Below are 13,598 nucleotides of genomic sequence, written 5' to 3' on the forward strand. Positions count from 1 at the left end.
GCATTTGCCTTTTTGTTACCGACCCTTTTTTTGTATCACTGTATAACCTTGCCCACTGTATTGATTACCTGTTTCCGACCTCTTTTTATTTTGACTCCTTTTTTTGCCTTTTCCCTTGTTTTGCTGGATTTCCATGCATGACCCTGCTTTGCCTGAACACTATCTGGTATGTTGTTTATATTTGCTGCCATTTTGTTACTCACCCTGCCTGTCCCTCACAACCCTTAGCTTAAGCTTACTCTCTTTAGTAATAAACTTTGTCATTTTTACCTGCAAGTGTCTGTACTTACTCTGGCCGGTGTGACATTAACTGTAATCTAAGAGAAAGCATTATTATGGTTTATGTAGTCGCAGAGGAGCGTTAGCCAAAGAGATGTAGTTTGTTTCAATGTAAATTATTCGGTTCCATGCTAAAACTTAAACCATAAGGGCTACAGAATGTGTTCAGTTTGCTGTCCAACACATTTGAGTGTTGAGATTTTTTTTTCCCATTCTTGATTCTTGAATATTCACCAAAGCACCTGGCTGAATGCTAGCACAAGCACAAACACTTCCATCTTTAAAATAAACAACATTCTGTATTATCAAAGAGTAAACAATTTTATCAAAAAGTAAATTATACAGGGGTAAGTCCCACAAGTTATGTAACCCAACCACAACTCCTCACTAAGACCTTAGGTCACATGTGTCAAACACAAGGCCCGCGGGCCAAATGTGGCCCGCCACGTCCTTTTATGTGGCCTGCGAGAGCTTGTAAGATCTTAGTGTCTATAATAAATAGGTCAGAAGCGTTCTTTGACCAAAAACTACATTTCCCACAATGCTTGTCGATTGTGTTACCCACGAAGTTACTGCCACTACACGGCACTGTAGTCATTGATGTGAAAACCCTGCCGGAGGCAAGGTGTAACTTCGCGGGTGAAATTGAGACATACAAATGTTTATCCCATAATATCCAGAAAAAGAAAAGTTGATGCAGACGGACGGCTGTGCTTCAAGGCGAAAGACCGGTATGCCTTTTGTGTTACGAAGAGTGTTACTGACCAAAATAAACGCTTTTTAGGAGAGATATAAGTTATGTGTAAATATTTATAAGACAATACCTGACAAAATCTGTTTTAATGACGTTAATAAACATCACTGTGAGGGCGCTAGTCGCAGTTTCACCTCAGCAAATGACGAAGACGAGAATCACTTATCTAACCAGCCTGTACTGATTTCTGCCCCAATAACCCTTTCAATAACATCCAAAACCCTTAGTAGTCTTCAGTTGCCTTCAACAATCTAACCTTGCAGCCGTGGTGTGTTCTAAACTCCGTAGTTATAAACATCCTGAAGTTAGCAGCGCGCTAACTAACCTGTTTATAATGTAATCCGAGCAGTGACTCCGCGACGGCTGCTCTAAACTGCTGCTGTTAGCTGCTCGGGCTGAAAGATGAACTGTAGAGAGCTGTATTATCCGGTTAGTGGGGTTAAAACCTTTATTTCATACACAGAAGAACTTAAAAATTTTAAAAACGCTCCAGACTGGCTCAGCTGAGCCCTGTAGCCCGTGGCTGGGCTGTAGCTCTGACTGAGTAAAGACTGCGGGCTTGTGCTGCTGCTGCAGCTCCGACTAGTGGTTGGATGAGGAACTACTAAATCTGAGGAAATGCTAAATCTGTCACATGTTCTTAACAGCTCACAATTTTTGATTTTATATTTATTAAGCCTTATTTCAGTATCAAAGTTAATATAACTTGTATTTGATGTCATTTCTATTCACGTGAATAGTTTGGTTCTTGATTGATGGAGTTTTTGGATTTCATAACATGACAAATTAAAAGGATTTATGTTAATAGAGCAACAAGCAACATTTTTTCCATGCAACTGTGATATTTGATTGAATAAATAATATATTGAGAGTTATTTAACATTAAGGAGTAATTACATTCATTTTATATTACATTTGGTTACATTTTATTACATTTATAAGTTACATCTGGCCCTCAGAGGACAGCCAATATGCCAATGTGGCCCTCGGCCAGAATGAGTTTGACACCCCTGCCTTAGGTAAACCAAGATGGGTCAGTCCAGTGAGGGTGTATTTGCACCCAGTTTTGGTGATTCTGTTTGTTGACCTCAACATTCATCACTTTATCACTGAAGATCACTTGATAACGAGGAAAACCACCCATTTTGTAACATTCTCTCTCATGGTCTGGGTTGGTCAGGTGTTGCAGCATCAGAACTTTGTAAGGGTGCCATTTAGGAGTAGAAGAAAATTGAGAGGTTTGAATTGAGGCTCAGCTACCAAATTGAAGGTCCCTCTCATGCCCCCAAAACAGCTCTGACCCTTTAAACCATGGACTTCTGAAGTTATCCTGTGATATCTAACATTATCCTAAATTTAACAGCAGATATTGTCCTTTAAAGACCTGTAATGTGTGAGATAGGACCTCTATAGATCACATCAATGAGGCTTTGGTGTCCATAACCCTGTTGTCAGTTCATTAGTTGTCCTTCCTTGGGACACCTTTGGAAGGTCATGCCAACTGCAGGCCAGGAACACCCCACAAAACCTGATCTTTTGATCTTTTGAAGATGTCATGACAAAATAGTCCTACCATCACAGTTTTGATCCACACTTCTTAAACTTGACAATTTGTCCTGCTACTAACAAATCAACGTCAAGGACTGATTGTAGATCCCTCTCTAGATCAGGTACTATTGTGGCCATTCTTATTCACTTCACTTCTCAGTGTGGTTTTAAATGTTAATGCTGATCGCTGTATCTCATATATACAGTTAATGGTTCCATGGAATGGCTGAGGTCTTTTGCTGGAGCTCCGCTTCCCTGTAGGTTTTGTTAGGATGCTGCTCATTGATTTATCCATAGGTCACCAGTGAGCACAGCCACTTTAAAAGCCATTTAAAAGCTGCATTTCAACAAGGAGGCCACAGTTGCGGATTCTAGCAGAATGACAAACAGCACGCGAGTGGCTGAGCTGCATACTGTAACTGGTACAGCACTGTATAGATACATATACTGTATGCATGCTCTTTTTAGAAAAGGTTTTTAATATTCTTGATTGCAGAAGAAGCAATGATAAGGAGAGGGTTCCAGTAATATTTTCTTTATAATGTAGCTCTTGACCAGCTTAGTGTACATTTTTGTTTGAGTTTGATGGACTAGCTGGTCATATCACTTGACAGGTTTGGTGGTTAATCAGCTTGTTAATGCTTGTAAAGCCAGACATCCCACTTCTTCCACAAGTACTTCTCACAAACAGAGGCTTAGTGATGCCCACAAATCATCAACAATATCCCTGAAATCTGCCCATGTGCAAGCTCAGAGGTAAGGAGAGTGGCCAAGTAGACCTATCAGTGTGCTATGTTGGCATGATTTAACTTCTGATTTATGTCCTGATTGCATGAATATAAAGGCATATTTTAATTGTTACATTTTTGTCAACTTATTTACAGGTTAGACTCAATTACCAAACAAAAAATAACAAAGCTAGACAATACGTTTTTATTACTTTAGTCAGAATAACAATTAGATTGATGGAGGTCAATCTGCTGAATAAAAATAGAAATAAAGTATACAGTATGGTAGCGTTTGAGCTTGTTTGGGAGCATGGGCAGTGGCTTGGTGTTATGTCTCAGAATTTTTTTTGCAGAGTGGGACGCCTCTAAAACACAGCTAAAACAGTGGCGGACATCTTGAATCATGACTTCTATCCATGCTTTATTTCACATTTCTAGATGGCAGTATGTTATTGAGTGTCAAAAACTAGCCAACATAAGCTAGTCTGTTTAAGGTTACCATTACGACTAGGCATCTAGGCATTTAGTGTCCACAATGCTAACTGCTAATTCTAATTCCATTACTTCTTAGCATTCTCAGTGCTCTCAAGTCTTATGCATTTTAAGCATTTCACATGCTTACACACCACACCTTGTATCTCTCATGCATAGAAATTCCTAGCACAAGATCCACCAAGGTGCACCGCTATTTTTTAACTGTTAACAAAGAGCAGCACACCACTGAATAAATTAAGAAATGTAGCTACCCAGCAGCCAATTAAAAAGTAGCATTGTTGTAATAGCCTGCAGTACTTTCAGTCATCTCATCATTCGATTTAGTATCTACTGATCAAAATTTGTATTTGGATCATAAAAATAATGAGAGCTGATGCTGAGGAACATTGTCTCCACCTACTAGCAATACACCCCCCCCCCCCCCCCCCAACACCATCAATGTCCTTTCCAACAAAATCTCACTCAGAACTGATTTCAAAACTTGAGAGCCCTCCATTCCTTTATTAGCACTGTAGCCTCAGTTCATTACTAAAGAAGCAAAATTACTGTTAGTGAACAAAGTGTTCAAGTGTGTGTGTGTGTGTCAATACTACCAAAGGCAAGGGCAACCCAGAGTCCATCAGTGGCAGGTTAGATAGCACATACAGATTTTGCTCAGTAGAGCCTGTGAAGGACATGGCACTGTGTCCCAATACACAAACACACTCACACACTCTTCCCATCCCGTCACTCTCCCCACTTCCACACACACACACACACACACACTCCCACACACATTGCAGCCAGTCACTAAGAACCAAGCCAAACACAGTTATTTGAGTAGAGCGGAGTGTAGATATCAGCCTAATGCAGGTGGGACTGTGGATTTTAATAACTCCAGTTCGACTCAACTGAGCACACTGAACACAGTTGCCATGGAGACCATCAAGGTCGAAGTAAGGTCATGCTCTAGATCACAAAGCAACACTGGAGAACTTACTGAACATTATTTTAAGAGGAACTTAATGTTCCTGACTTTCTTACATGGTTTCAATGTAGTAAACATATTGCTAATGGGCTTTAGTTTATTTAATCTATCTATCTATCTATCTATCTATCTATCTGTCTATCTATATATCTATAAAAAAGCTGCACCTACGAAAAAGTGTCGGATTGCAATGCTATTTAGAAGAAATATAAACATTACTAGGAACAATAAATAATTAAAAATTAAGACTGATATTGGCAACTCTTGGTTAAAGTTAAAATGCACATTTTACTTGTGTCTCTCGGTTTTCACTCAGTCCTGTTACCGTAAACCTTTATCAACATCTTTATCGTCCCATCTACAAAAGGATGTTACATCAATTGGTCTCTTTTGAAAACCATGGGAAGACCAAAATTAAGTTCCCTTATTTGTTTTTCTGTATATTTGATATTGTTGCAATTATGACTGAGATGGTCAATCTCAACACTCATTCCTGTTAACAAAATTAATTCTTTAAAATACAAATTTTGGGAAAATCACTAGAATGTGGTCAGTATCCTTATGCTATTAGCATAGCTGCCATTAAGCTATTTTATGTTTTTGCTAACTCATAACATAAAGAGTATCCTGGTTATGTTATTAGTGCCAGGAACAGGAGTGAGTGGCAGTAACAGGAATTAGTGCCAGTAACAGTAGTGAGTTCCAGAAACAGGAATGAGTTTATTGGTTTATTAGTGTAAATATTAGTTAGTGTAAACCACTTTTCCAGTTCTGTTTGGTTCATCATATATCCATTTATTTAATTAAATTTGATCAATTTCAGGTTTGGGCTTCTTAAAAGATTAAAAATAGCTCTGCATCTTTTAGAAAAATACAATGTTCATGCATATATAGTAATTTTATGTCATAAATATTAATTATTTAAACACACAAGCAACAATTTCTTTTAAAATAAAGACTTTCTTGAGAGAAAATGCTTTTTAAATGTCACATGAGTTTTGGTAACTGGAATGAGAAAAATGTAACCATAAGTAAAGCTGCCTGAGACTGACCAGTACATGTTTTGAATAGTTAACAAGATAGATAGATAGATAGATAGATAGATAGATAGATAGATAGATAGATAGATAGATAGATAGATAGATAGATCATCTGTAGCTTGTATATGAACTGTACATTCATTACACATTATTTACCAAAGACCAAAATTCAAAGGAAGTTGGCTTGCAAACTGATTTACATTAAACTGTACAGGGAGATAAAGCAACAAATGCTAAAGCTGCTAACTGCTAGTACTGTTAATATACCTCTTAGAACAGCCATTTTTTAACACATGTTAATATCCAGTTAAATGGACAAAATATATTTGTAAAACACTTCCAAAACAGCTTAGAATATCTCTTTTTTTTAACATAGCTTGTGCATAACTGAATAAAACATGACCCAATACATCTTCCGTGTTATCTCATCCACACGTCTTCATTTCTATCAAATAATAAACATTTATTCGATTAACAGCTTAACCTATGTGTATATTGTTGTAGAAAAGAAAATGAAAGGTGGGTCAACACCCACCTCTCGTCCGGGGTACAACTCCGCTACGTGTTCGTTTACTAGAGAGTCGCAGACAGGTGGAGTGAAGTTGAAAGCAAACCAAGTATTTATTACAAAGTACTGAATATTCAGGAGAACCCACACATGAAAGACCGTCTAACAGCCGTCCCAGTAAAAGTTCTGACCCCCCTCTGATCTGACTCCATGTTTATACCCCAAATGACGTGAAACCTGCTGATGAGGCGTTGCTAAAATCATCTCATGTTAGTATGCATATTTTCACGTGTTAGTGTTCAAGTTTCACAGGTCTGACCGGACCACTAGTGTTTGGCCTTGATTGTGTCCAGCCGGACAGTGTGGTATTGTTTTAAGAATTGACTGGGTCCAGTCAGACAGTGTGATATTGTTCCAGTAATTAGACAGTGCCGCCCTCCTCCCGCTTTGGTAGGTGAAGGACTGTGCACGCACAGAGAGAAAGGCCACACTGTTCGTCCCGAAGCCTCCTTTGTATCAATTTAGTTCATACAGAGTGCACTAGCTGATGATTGATGGCCGTTAGTCAGAGACATGCAGTGAACGAAATGCTTCAAGCATGAGCTACACAAGTCACACAATAGATTTCATATGTTATATGTAAATGTGTTAGTGGCGCGTGGTTAGACCGCCATACAATAGACCCTATGTGTTAGTAAAACGCCTTATGTATCGTGTGGGTTAATTTGTCATAATAAAGTCTGTGTTAGTCACATGCCTGATCAAACAATGTTTTACTATATATGTAAAGAATATATTGTGATTATTGGTTAATCTTCTTTATAAATGCGTGTAAAAAATACGCTGTGAGTAAAAATGATCAAATATAATGTGAGTATTGGTTAATGCATATAAAATACAAGGTTTCACACACTGATTATGTAATTATAGATACTAAGATAAGTAATCATAATTGTAAGATATTTGTCAATACACCCAAGGTAAAATAAGTATCTTTTCAATATGTATGGACTAGTATGATATATTTACTAGTTTGAAATGATTTGGTGCATTTTTAGCACAGAACTTACCTGAAAAACTGCAGGAGACAGAATCCACGGCTTTCTCAAACGCCTCTCTGGTCTGAGAGGAGAATTCAAGGCTAATCATAGTCACAGCTATTTACAGTTAGTCGTAGCCAGTCACAGCAAGTTACAGCTAGTCACAGCTAGTTACAGCTATTCATAGCCAGTCACAGCTAGTTACAGCTAGTCACAGCTAGTTACAGCTATTCATAGCCAGTCACAGCTAGTTACAGCTAGTCACAGCTAGTTACAGCTATTCATAGCCAGTCACAGCTAGTTACAGCTAGTCAGAGCTAGTTACAGCTAATCATAGCCAGTCACAGTTAGTTACAGATAGTTACAGATAGTTACAGCTAGTCACAGCTTGTTACAGCTAATCATAGCCAGTCACAGCTAGTTACAGCTAGTCACAGCTAGTTACAGCTAGTCACAGCTAGTTACAGCTAATCATAGCCAGTCACAGCTAGTTACAGATAGTCACAGCTAGTTACAGCTAGTCACAGCTAGTTACAGCTAGTTACAGCTAGTCACAGCTAGTTACAGCTAATCATAGCCAGTCACAGCTAGTTACAGATAGTCACAGCTAGTCACAGCTAGTTACAGCTAATCATAGCCAGTCACAGCTAGTTACAGATAGTCACAGCTAGTTACAGCTAGTCATAGCAAGTTACAGCTAGTCATAGCCAGTCACAGCTAGTTTCAGATAGTCACAGCTAGTTACAGATAGTCACAGCAAGTTACAGCTAGTCAGCCAGTGCTATCTGCCATCTACTGGCCGCACCAGGAAATAGCAGGTGTACTTGCCTTAGAAATGAAGTACATTAAAAAAAAAAGTGTACTTATTTTTTACACTATAAGGTGCACTATCAGTTAACGTCTATTTTCTGGTCTATTTAAAAAAAACAACATTTTCTTTCAAAGTCAAACGATGGCTGGATTAAAGCGCTTTCATTTATGTACAATAAGTTTAGATTCCCAAATTTCTCCAGGCTGGAGCATTATCATTAGCCGCTAACCGCTAGTGACAGCGCTTCACTGAGGAACCCTGAGTGTTCCTCTGGTAAGCCAGGGTGATATTAGCTTGCGGTTCTTCACACTTAGCTTGTTGTAACACGATAAACACGCAGACTACAGTTCAATTTTTTTTCGCTCTGAATGGCAAAAGAGCTCCAGCAGCGCTAGCCGGGGTTAGCAGCAGGTTACAGTCCATTAATACTAAATAATAATACATTTTTTATTAATAAATACAACCAAAAAGCAAGTGCTTAGTGCAGTTAGCAGCTAATGCTAATACTGCTCTAGCTTCTGGGCTAAACTGAAACTCCTGTATAATGCTGCACTACAGTGGAGTGACTTTATTGCTTCTTACAACCTGACTGGTAAAATTCATACATAAGACGCACCGGATAATAAGGTGCACTGATGATTTTTGGGAAAATTAAAGAACTTTAAGTGCACCTTAAAGTGTGAAAAATATGGTAAATAAATAAACATCCTAAATGAAATTACTAACACAAATGTGACCACACTTTGTAAGCGTCACATAAAGAAGCTCAAAGCCTAAACCATATTTTTTTATTAATAGCTGAAATGTGTTTCTTTGAAATTGTGAAACGCATCAATCATGCTTAAAAGATTTTTTTCTAACCATTAAAAAAAATGCTTTTATTGTAGCCATTTCTGCTTCTGCAGCACCTTCACAGGTACAACTGTGCTGTAGGTGAGGAGGATGTGTCTGTGTACAATATGCAAATCAATCAATCAATAATATCTCCTGGTGACATCCAACCATCAGCGTCTCACTGCTATCAGAGGCACACTGCTGCTGCTGCTGCAGCTCAGCCAATCAGCTCATCCCTCCTGCCCCGCCCCTAAACCCATACATCACCCAGTGCCCCTCCCAAACTACCACTCCAATTTTTTTTTAGCATGTTTCAAATTTGGGCTGAAATCAGGGGTTTAAGTTACCCTTTAAGTAGGGGGTTTGCATAGTAGCTTGGATTGATTTTTGAATATATCAAAGTACAGAGCAGCCAATCCACCCAAAGGTTATTTAAATACAGACTATCGTACAGTCGTACAGTACCAGTGCATCTCTGTACTGATGGTCAGTGATGGATTGGAGAGTCATGTCATCTGCTAGTGTTGATCCACTGTTTTTTATCAAGTTTAAATTCAGTGCAGTGTTTTCCCGAAAAAATCTTAGAGCACTTCATGCTTCCCTCTGCTGACAACTTTTATGGAGATGCGTATTTCATTTTCCAGCAGGACTCACCACACTACCCACACTGCCAAAAGTATAAATTCGTCTTATATAATATTACAATTTTTGGGGGGTTTATTGGCTGTAAGCCATAATTATCAACAATAAAATAAAAAAAACGCTTAAAACAGATCACTCTGTGTGTAATACATCTATGTAATATATGAGTTTCACATTTTGAACTGAATTACTGAAATAAAGTTACTTTTCAATGATTTCTGTTTTTTTTTAGATGCACTAGTATGTCTATTTAGAGCTTTAAAAAAACACACACACACACATCATAAGTGGACCTCTGAGAATATACGAAGCATGCAGGATTTTTTACGAACAGTAAAACGAACAGAGCAGTGTTCTGAATGACATTTCAAGTTCACGCTTTAGTCATAGAGTAGAGAACCACAGAGGCCAACAAATCTTGCGCTGGAGGGTGCAATTTCATAACACCCAAGGAGTCAAGGGGTCAACACAGGGTCAATGGATGCTAGTGTGTGAATGTATGTGTGTGTGTATGTGTGTGCTGCGGGGGGATAATTACGCATGTTATGTGTGAGTGCATAACCTCAAGGTGAAAGGGAGGATGATGGACAGATAAAGGGAAGGTGTGAAAGACTGAGGGAGTTTTTAATGACTTGTATTATTAATAATGTATTACTGAGCCTGAGAAAACACGGCTGCCTGCCTGCCGTCCATCTGTTAAACAACAATCTGTTCCCTCTCTCTCTATCGGGCAGGTTCTAACTCAACTCAAAGTGCTGGTCACTGCACATTCGGAATTAGCCTCTCTACTGAATTTAAAAAGATGCAGAAGATCATGGGGATCAGAAAGACTGCTGACCAAAGCTCAAATTCTTTGCTTGAACATGATTGGATTAGACCACAAAGGAAAGACAGGAAAATCACTTACTGGTCCCTGAAGAACCTGTCCATCGATGGGTATAAAAATAGCCAAACTGTGTAAACAATATCTGCAAGCCTGGACAGTATTAATAACTTTTTTTGTTTTCTTATATGTTTACATTTTATTCACATTAGGGTTTGGTCAAGTTCTGACTTTACTTCTTTAATATTATTTTGGGCTGAACTTAAGTTCATATTTAACATTTGGGTTTCTCAAAGTCAGCCACTCATCCTCAGTTGGTTTGTTGAGCTTCACTCAGGTTCAGAAAGATTTAGCTGGGCTACGGTTGTGTTCTGTCAGAATTGTGTTGTCAACTACAATTAGGATTCTAAAACAAAATGATATTGGTTCAGAAAGAATTATATCCGCTTACAGGATTAAGACAATTTTTTGGACTTTAATGGGGTTTATACTGAAGTTTGTTAGGTTTGTTATTGTCAGTTCCAAACAGAATTGTGTCAGACTACAGTCAAGTTCAGACAGAGTTTTGTTGGGCTATAGTAGGTTTAAGACCAATTTGTTGGACTGCAGTTGGTTTTAAACTGAATTTTGTTGGACTACAGTTGGTTTTAAACTGAATTTTGTTGGATTACAGTTTGGGCTACAGTTAAGGTCAGACAAAAATGTGTTGACTATGGATAGGATCAGATATAGTTTAGTTGGGTTACAGTCAGGATCAGACCATTTTGTTGAAATACTGTTATGAGTTCAGACAGGTTCAAATTATTTGGGTTTAAATAACTTTTATTGGGCTACGGTTGGGTTCAGTATTAGACAAAAATATTTTAGGCAAATTTTTATTGGATTTCAGTTGACCTCTGATTATTTTGTTGGAGCTCATTTGGGTTAGACCAATTTTGTTTTAGTACAGTTGGACTTTCCGAATTTTACTGGGCTGCAGTTGGGTTCTGACTAAATTTTGTTGAGAAACAGAGAATCAGATTCAATTTAGTTTGGCTACAGTCACGATCAGACACTTTTGTTTGGCTTAAGTTGGGTTCAGACAATTTTGTCTTTTAAACAAGTCAGAATTGTCATTTTAAAAGGTTAGTTTTGATGGTCTACTGTTGGGAAACAGGTCCAGATTGAATTTTGTTGGGCTAAAGTTGGGCTCTTGATTAAATTTTGTTAGAAAACTGGTGAAGACTATTTTGTTGGGTTGAAGTTGGCTTCTGACTGAATTTTGTTAGAAAACAATCATAATTAGACGTAATTTTGTTGGGCTACAGGCAGGTTCAGACTATTTTGTCGGGTTATAGTTAGGTTCCAACAATTCTTTTGGTGGGCTACAGTTCAGTTTAGACAATTTTGTTTGAACTACAGTGGAGTTTAAACTTAGTTTTGTTGGGCTACAATTGGGTTAGGCAAATGTATTGGGCTACAGTTGAGTTTAGACAATTTTGTTTGGGAGGTTAACGTCAGTTGTGTTGGGTTAAGACAGATTGTTGTCGGATAAAATCAGGTTCATGCAATTTTGTTACAGTCGGGGTCCAGAAACAATTATGTCGGGTATAGTCTAAGCAGTCTTTTTTTAGGGCTTTTAAAGCTAACCAGCTCCTCTATGTTTTTCTTTCTCTGAGATGTCATGTATGTTATTGGGCTACACTCAATCATAATTGTATTGTTAGACAAGACATGCACACACACACACACGCACACATGCACAGACACAGGCAATCGATGAGGCACATATTTCGCTCCATCTCTCCAATCTAGCACACAGGCACCATGATGATGATGCAGATGATTATAATAGCAGAGTAATTTTCAAGGTCATAATAACTACGGGGAAAAGAGAGGGAAGGGTGGAATATGGGAGGGAGGGGTGAAGAGAGAGGGATACTGTTTTTAGAGAGAAAATACAGGATATAAAATGTGAGGACTTGAAAGATAAGAGAGTAAAAAAGTGATATGTGTGATGGAGAGTGAGGAGAAAAAATTAGATGAAAGGAGAGATGAGGGAGGTATGAAAGAACAAGGAGAAGAGGGGACAGGAAGAGGAGGAATAGCAGACTACATGATTAGCTATAGTATATCAACTCAAAATACGGGCGTGATTACCAGTCAATCAAAAGCATTGAAAGTCGAGGCACGTTACCAGACAGATTGAGTGTAAGATGTTGTTTGAGCATTTTAAGCCTAGGAACGTTTACTGAAGTGTTCTCAAGGTGACTTTCACGCTACAGCTCTCTGCAATAACTCTTCCTAAGACTTCTTACAGACTTGACATTTCTACAAGAAGGACGTTTTCTTCTGAAGGACAAGCTTCTTTTTTAGTTTTTAGGTTAATTTTGTTAGACTACAACTGAGTTCTGAGTAATTTGTTGGACTACAATTAAGTTTAGACAGAATTTTGGTGGGCCCACAGTTCTGACTAATTAGGTGGACTACAGTTGAGCTACAGTTGAGATCTGACTCATTATTGCACTACAGTTGGGTTTAGAAAATATTATTTGGACTAAAGTTGAGTTTAGACAGAATGTTGTTGGACTACAGTTAAGCTCTGATTAAGTACATGGACTACATTTGGGTTTAGACAGCATTTTGTTGGGCTACAGTTGAGTTAGAACTAATTAGATGGACTACAGTTGGGTTTAGACAATTTTGTTGGACTAAAATTGAGCTATAGTTGAGTTCTGACTAATTAGTTAGAGTACATTTGGGTTTAGACGGAATTTTGTGTTGGCTACAGTTCTGAGTACTGTAGAGTACTGAATAATTAGTTGGACTACAATTGAGCTACAGTTGAGTTCTGAATAATTAGTTGGACTACAATTGAGCTACAGTTGAGTTCTGACTAATTCGTTGGACTAAAATTGAGCTACAGTTGAGTTCTGACAAATTAGTTGGACTACAGTTGAGTTTAGGCAGAATGTTGTCGTGCTATAGTTGAATTCTGAATAATTAGTTGGACTACAATTAAGCTACAGTTGAGTTCTGACTAATTAGTTGGAGTACATTTGAGTTTAGACAGAATTTTGTTTGGCTACAGTTGAGTTCTGACTAATTAGTTGGACTAAAATTGAGCTACAGTTGAGTTCTGACTAATTA

Source organism: Astyanax mexicanus, chromosome 19, assembly GCF_023375975.1.
Source record: "Astyanax mexicanus isolate ESR-SI-001 chromosome 19, AstMex3_surface, whole genome shotgun sequence".
Lineage (NCBI taxonomy): Eukaryota > Metazoa > Chordata > Actinopteri > Characiformes > Acestrorhamphidae > Astyanax > Astyanax mexicanus.